Raw genomic sequence first — 8,259 nt, 5'->3', positions numbered from 1 at the left:
ATTTTCTCTAAATATGAGGAATTAGTTGATAGATAAAAACATGTATTCGAACAAGAGATGTTTTTAAGTAACGGGTTAATAACTCAATTACAATAAAAATAGTTCTTAAATGAGTAATATTTGGTTGAAATGTTGGATGTATGTAATGTAGTTGTGAAGATTGGAATTGATGAAAATTAAAAGTAAAGTGTGAAGATGTTGAAGGAGATGAAGAAGATAATGAGCAGGTTTCTTGTTGGAGAAGATGAAGTAGTCCTTTCCTATAAAGTTTTTATGTTGGAGCAGGTTTGTATTGATGAAACTAGGCCTTTCCTATAAAGTTGGTATGGTTCTTAGTTAATATCAAACCCAAGAACAACCTCATATGTGTAAACACACTTTTGACTATTGACATGCTCGTTGATGAAAGTAGTCCTTTCCTATAAAGTTGGTATGGTTCTTAGTTATTATCAAACCCAAGAACAACCTCATATGTGTAAACACACTTTTGACTATTGACATGCTCGTTGATGAAAGTAGTCATTTCCTATAAAGTTGGTATGGTTCTTAGTTAATTCAAACCCAAGAACAACCTAATATGTGTAAACACATTTTTGACTATTGACATGCTCGTTGATGAAAGTAGTCCTTTCCTATAAAGTTGGTATGGTTTTTAGTTAATATCAAACCCAAGAACAACCTCATATAGGTAAACACACTTTTGACTATTGACATGCTCATTGATGAAAGTAGTCATTTCCTGTAAAGTTGGTATGGTTCTTAGTAGCGAAATACATACCCTATCTGTACCCTACGGGTAGGGTCGGGTACGGGTTCGGGTATTGAAAAAACCGGTTCCGAGTTTTCTATTTCGGGTCCGGTTCCGGGTTCGGGTTTCTTGTGCACCTCTAGTTTGATGTTTGTAATACAAATGCATATTGTTAAATTGTCGGAATCAACTAAAAACATAGAATTTTGAGCACGAAGACTAAGTTACGATTAAATTAGAAAATTGACAATGGCAATACCTAAATTGACGAGTTGAAGAAAGAGAATGATTTTTTTGTTAAAATTAGAAAGAATAAAAATTGCTAAAAGTGAGTGCTTGGTTTGAAGTTGGAGAAAAAAATATAGAGAGAAAATACCTTTGAGAAGAGAGAAAGTGAGAAAATACCCCAAAATCCCTTTGAGAAGAGAGAAAGTAAGAAAATACCCCTAAATCCCTACGTATTCTCAAAATAACCCATTAAATTTGACTCAGGTGTCGAGAATCTTTAAATCAATAGGAATCTGACAAGTATATAAATTTGGCTTAAAATCATGAACATATTCTCTTACATCTGCATTTTAATTGGAAACCAAAACAAACAAAAAGAAAATTAAATAGAAATACCGTTAATTATAATTAAAGACTTGTTATTATTCAAATATTAATTACTTACGTATAGACGAGCACATTTCATGTGGGGAATCCATCGGAGAGCCTTGTTTGAAAACCAAGAAAAGAAGCAGTGTAAAATCATGAAAATAGCATAAATACACTTGTAAGAAAATTTTGGTTTTAAAGTAGGCTTTCAAAAATATTTTTTGGTCTGCCGGTTTAAAAGTTTTGAAACTGTATTGAACGGTGTGGTTTTCATTTTTTGACCGAATGACGACCGTAAAAACCGAACCAAATCTATCAATACATTTTTGATTTTTTTTTTCAGTTGTTACAATTGTGAACTACTTATCATTTATGTACATTGATATTGGACTGTACAATGTTCAAAAACTGAATATTAGTGGGTGAAAAGATCATTGTTGCTTAAAGATTTCGCAAAAGTTGTAAAATCATAGTTATAACTTATTGACCAAATAGTCTAAGACCATAAATAACTTTTCGGTTTGGATCGATTTTAATTTTCAACTAGTAGGTTTCCGTTAAGAGTGTTAAGAAAATCATAACTTACTTCATAAAGTCTGTCTTAGAACAATTTTCACTCATTAAATCAGAATTAAATTCTACCTGGGCTTTTAGCTTTACACCTCAAGCAAACTTGCATCAGATCCACTAAACAACCAACAAACATGAACATGAACAAGGAAAGGAAGATGAAGAAGAAGGGGTTGGAGGATTCTAAACATTTTCTATAGCAGCAGAAGATGAACACGAAGTCTTAACTTGAAGTATTTTCTTGAGGGGGTAATGGATTAAAGAGGAGAAGAAGAAGAAGAAGAAGAAGAAGAAGAAGAAGAAGAAGAAGAAATGGAGGTGTAAGAGAAGAAGAATGAAACATGATCATTAAATGGAGGTGTAAGAGAAGACGAAGAAGAAGAAGAAGAAGAAGAAGAAGAAGAAGAAGAAGAAGAAGAAGAAGAAGAAGAAGAAGAAGAAGAAGAAGAAGAAGAACGCATGGAGGAGAAAAGAGTCATGAGGAGAGTAAAACAAGGGTAAAAGTAAAAAGTCTTTTTGTTGTAGAATTAAGGTGCAAACAAACATGGGAGATTTTGAGAGCTTTTTGTTAAGATAACAATATTAGGTAACTTGTTGTTACCTCATGAATACACTGCTTTGCAAAACAGTAAGTTTTTAAATATGCATATAAAACCACCTTTGTAATATTTTTGCAAAGAAGATTTAGGAACTCATGAAGAGAATATACAGCACACAGTTAAAAAAAAAACTCTTCATATTAGTGAAATAAGTACTATAACAAGAACATAACACAAACTATGATTGCACATATAAAGCAAATTGGACATGAAATTATAAAACAAATATGTAGAAAATCGGGCATAAAATCCTAAACGGTTAAAACAATAATTAACGGCAAGCAGCACGGTTAATGGACAATAGGTAATAGCATATCGATTAAATTCTGATTGTTAAATTAACGGAATCAACTAAAACCATAGAATTTTGAGCACAGAGACTAAGTTATGATTAAATCAGAAAATTGACGATGGCAATACCTGAATTAACGAGCTGAAGAAAGAGAATGAAATTTTCGTTAAAATTAGAAAGAATAACAATTGCGAAAGGTGAGTGTTTGGTTTGAAGATGGAGAAAAAAAATATAGATATACAATATATTGTAATATAGAATATAGATATACATATAATATATAGATATATACAATATAGATTTTAGATATACATATAGAATATGGATATGCATACATACACATATTGAAAATTATTATCAATTAATAATTAGGAAAATTACCGAAATAACCCCTTTGAGGAGAGAGAAAGTGAGAAAATAGCCCAAAATCCCTACGGTATTCTCAAAATAACCCACTAAATTTGACTCAGGTGTCGAGAATCTTTAAACCAATAGGAATCTGTCAAGTACATAAATTTGGCTTAAAATCATGAAAATCTTCTCTTCCATGTATATTTTAATTGGTAACCAAAACAAACAAAAAGAAAATTGAATAGAAATACCGTTAATTATAATTAAAGACTTGTTATTATTCAAATATTAATTACTTACGTATAGACGAGCACATTTCATGTGGGGAATCCATCGGAGAGCCTTGTTTGAAAACCAAGAAAAGAAGCAGTGTAAAATCATGAATCTGGCATAAATACACTTGTAAGAAAGTTTTGGTTTTAAAGTAGGCTTTTAAAAATATTTTTAGGTCGGCCGGTTTAAAAGTTTTGAAACCGTATTGAACAGTGTGGTTTTCATTTTTTGACCGAATGACGACCGTAAAAACCGAACCAAATCTATCAATACAGTTTTGATTTTTTTTCAGTTGTTACAACTGTGAACTACTTATCATTTATGTACATTGATATTGGGATGTACAATGTTCAAAAACTGAATATCAGTTGGTAAAAAGATCATTGTTGCTCAAAGATTTCTTAAAAGTTGTAAAATCATAGTTATAATTCAATAGTCTCAGACCATTAATAACTTTTCGGTTTGGATCGATTTTAATTTTCAACGAGTAGGTTTTTTTAATAGTGTTTAGAAAATCATAACTTGCTTCATAAAGTCCGTCTTAGAACAATTTTCACTCATTAAATCAGAATTAAATTCTACATGCGTTTTTAGCTTTACCCCTCAAGCAAACTTGCATCAGATCCACCGAAAACCAACAAACATGAACATGAACAAGGACAGGAAGACGAAGAAGAAGGGGTTGGAGAATTCTAGACATTTTCTATAGAAGAAGAAGATGAACACGAAGTCTTAACTTGATGTAGTTTCTTGAGCATGTAATGGATTAAAGAGAAGAAGAAGAAAAAATGGAGGTGTAATAGAAGAAGAATGAAACATGATCATTAAATGGAGGTGGAAGAAGAAGAAGAAGAAGAACAACGCATGGAGGAGAAAAGAGTCATGAGGAGAGTGAAACAAGGGTAAAAGTAAAAAAAACATTTTGTTGTAGAATTAATGTGCAAACAAACATGGGAGATTTTGGGAGCTTTTTGTTCAAGATAACAATATTATGTGACTTGTTGTTACCTCATGAATACACTGCTTTACAAAACAGTAAGTTTTTAAATATGCATATAAAACCACCTTTGTAATAATTTTGCAAAGAAGATTAAGGAACTCATGAAGAGGATATACAGCACAAAGTTAAAAAAAAAAAAAAAAACTCTTCATATTAGCAAAATAAGTACTAGAACAAGAACATAGCACAAACTATGATTGCACAAATAAAGCTAACCGGACATGAAATTATAAATATTTAAAAAATCGGGCATAAAAACCTAAACGGTTAAAACAATAACTAACGGCATGCGGCACGGTTCATGGACAAGAGGTAATATCATATCGATTAAATTTTGATTGTTAAATTGTCGGAACAACTAAAAACATAGAATTTTGAGCACGGAGACTAAGTTATGATTAAATTAGAAAATTGACGATGGAAATAACTGAATTAACGAGCTGAAGAAAGAGAATGAATTATTCGTTAAAATTAGAAAGAATAACAATTGCGAAAAGTGAGTGCTTGGTTTGAAGATGGAGAATATATATATATATATATTATATTATAATATATAATATAGATATACATATAAAATATAGATATATACAATATAGATTTTAGATATACATATAGAATTTGGATATGCATACATACACATATAGAAGATTATTATTAATTATTAATAAGGAAAATTACCTAAATAACCCCTCTAAGAAGAGAGAAAGTGAGTAAATAGCCCAAAATCCCTACATATTCCCAAAATAACCCACTAAATTTGACTCAGACGTCGAGAATCTTTAAACCAATAAAAATCTAACTAATACATAAATTTGGCTTAAAATCATGAACATCTTCTCTTTCATCTACATTTTAATTGGAAACTAAATCAAAACAAAACAAAATTGAATAAAAATATCGTTAATTATTATTAAAGACTTGTTAATTTCCAAATATTAATTACTTACATATAGACGAGCACATTTCGTGTTGGCAGTCCATTGTAGAGCCTTGTTTGAAAACCAAGTTAAGAAGTAGTGTAAAATCATGAAAATACAATATATACACTTGTAAGAAAATTTTGGTTTCAACGTAGGCTTTTAAATATATTTTCAGGTGGGCCGGTTAAAAAGTTTTGAAACCGTATTAAACGAGTGGTTTTCATTTTTTGACCGAAAGATGACCGTAAAAACCAAACCAAATCTATGAATACATTTTTGATTTTTTTTTCAGTTGGTACAACTGTGAACTACTTATCATTTATGTACATTAATATTTGGTTGTACCATGTGCAAAAACTAAATACCAGTGGGTAAAAAGATCATTGTTGCTCCAAGATGTCGCAAAAGTTGTAAAAACATAGTTATAATTCAGTATTGACCAAATAGTCCCAGACCATTAATAACTTTTTGGTTTGGATCGATTAATTTTCAACGAGTAGGTTTTCGTTAAGAGTGTTAAGAAAGTCATAACTTGCTTCATAAAGTCCGTCTAAGAACAATTTTTTCACTCATTAAATCAGAATTAAATTGTACCTGCGTTTTTAGCTTTACCCCTCAAGCAAACTTGCATCGGATCCATCGAAACACCAACAAACATGAACAAGGAAAGGAAGACGAAGAAGAAGAAGGGGGGTTTGAGGATTCTAGACATTTTCTCTAGCAACATAAGATGAACACGAAGACTTAACTTAATGTAGTTTCTTGATCATGTAATGGAGGAAAGAGTAGAAGAAGAAGAAATGATGGTGTAAGAGAAGAAGAATGAAACATGATCTTAAATGGAGGTGTAAGAGAAGATGAAGAAGAAGAAGAAGAAGAAGAAGAAGAACCCATGGAGAAGAAAAGAGTCATGAGGAGAGTGAAACAAGGGTAAAAGTAAAAAAAAAAAACTCATTTTGTTGTAGAATTAATGCGCAAACAAACATGGGAGATTTTGGGAGCTTTTTGTTCAAGATAACAATATTAGGTGACTTGTTGTTACCTCATGAATACACTGCTTTGCAAAACAGTAAGTTTTCAAATATGCATATAAAACCACCTTTGTAATATTTTTGCAAAGAAGATTAAGGAACTCATGAAGAGAATATACAGCACACAGTTAAAAAAACTCTTCATATCAGCGAAATAAGTACTAAAACAAGACCATAGCACAAACTATGATTGCACATATAAAGCTAATTGGACATAAATTGTCGGAATCAACTAAAAACATAGAATTTTGAGCACGGAGACTAAGTTATGATTAAATCAGAAAATTAACGATGGAAATACCTGAATTAACGAGCTGAATAAGAGAATGAATTTTTTGTTAAAATTAGAAAGAATATTAATTGCGAAAAGTGAGTGCCTGGTTTTAAGATGGAGAAATATATATATATATATACACATTATATTATAATATATAATATAGATATACATATAAAATATAGATATATACAATATAGATTTTAGGTATACATATAGAATATGGATATGCATACATACACATATAGAAGATTATTATTAATTATTAATAAGAAAAATTACCTAAATAACCCCTTTGAGGAGAGAGAAAGTGAGAAAATAGCCCAAAATCCCTACATATTCCCAAAATAACCCACTAAATTTGACTCAGGCTTCGAGAATCTTTAAACCAATAAAAATCTGACTAGTACATAAATTTGGCTTAAAATCATGAACATCTTCTCTTCCATCTACATTTTAATTGGAAACCAAATAAAAAAAACAAAATTGAATAGAAATATCGTTAATTATAATTAAAGACTTGTTAATTTCCAAATATTAATTACTTACATATAGACGAGCACATTTCGTGTGGGGAGTCCATTGGAGAGCCTTGTTTGTAAACCAAGTTAAGAAGTAGTGTAAAATCATGAAAATACAATATATACACTTGTAAGAAAAGCTTGGTTTCAAAGTAGGCTTTTAAATATATTTTCAGGTGGGCCGGTTTAAAAGTTTTGAAACTGTATTAAACGAGTGGTTTTCATTTTTTGATCGAAAGACGACTGTAAAAACAAACAAAATCTATGAATACAGTTTTTATTTTTATTTTCAGTTGGTACAACTGTGAACTACTTATCATTTATGTACATTAATATTGGGTTGTACAATGTGCAAAAACTAAATATCAGTGGGTAAAAAGATCATTGTTGCTCAAAGATGTCGCAAAAGTTGTAAAAACATAGTTATAATTCAATATTAACCAAATAGTCCCATACCATTAATAACCTTTTGGTTTGGATCGATTTTAATTTTCAACGAGTAGGTTTTCGTTAATGTAACATCCCAAAATTTCGAATAAAAACATTTAACGCATATTATTTGTTTTAACGGAAAAGATTACCCGAGTTAGTAAATAATAAATATTAATGCTAGTGAGATAAGTAGGCTAATTAGATGGAGATAATTATGGACCAAAAAGGATAGATGGGCCTTAGGTCCATGGGCTTAAGGGAGTATAAATACCCCTTAAACCCTAATCCTTTCCATTTCCATCCATTCTACACTCTTGCCTACACCTTAAAACACACACTTAAGCCAAACAACACCTCCTTAGCCGCCGGCCACCGTCCAAACCCTTAAACCGATCATAGTATCTTTAGAACTTCTAGTGTACAAGTGAGCTAGCAAGACCAAGATCGCGTATCAAGCTAGCCGCGACCTTACAAACGCCTAAAGGTTTGTTCTTTACGTTTAAAGGTTACATTTTTGTGAACGGTTTGTCATGAAACTTAATTCTAGAGTAGATCGGGTCTAGATGTTCCATAAAAATACAAACTTGATGATTTAAAATGGATGAAATGGACTCATAGGTATAAATGGTTCATAAAGGAACCCTAGAACTA

Source organism: Bidens hawaiensis, unplaced genomic scaffold (genome assembly GCF_021521415.1).
Source record: "Bidens hawaiensis isolate Kalapana, Puna unplaced genomic scaffold, B.hawaiensis_p1.1 tig00026611_1, whole genome shotgun sequence".
Classification (NCBI taxonomy): domain Eukaryota; kingdom Viridiplantae; phylum Streptophyta; class Magnoliopsida; order Asterales; family Asteraceae; genus Bidens; species Bidens hawaiensis.
This window is presented reverse-complemented; position numbering follows the sequence as displayed.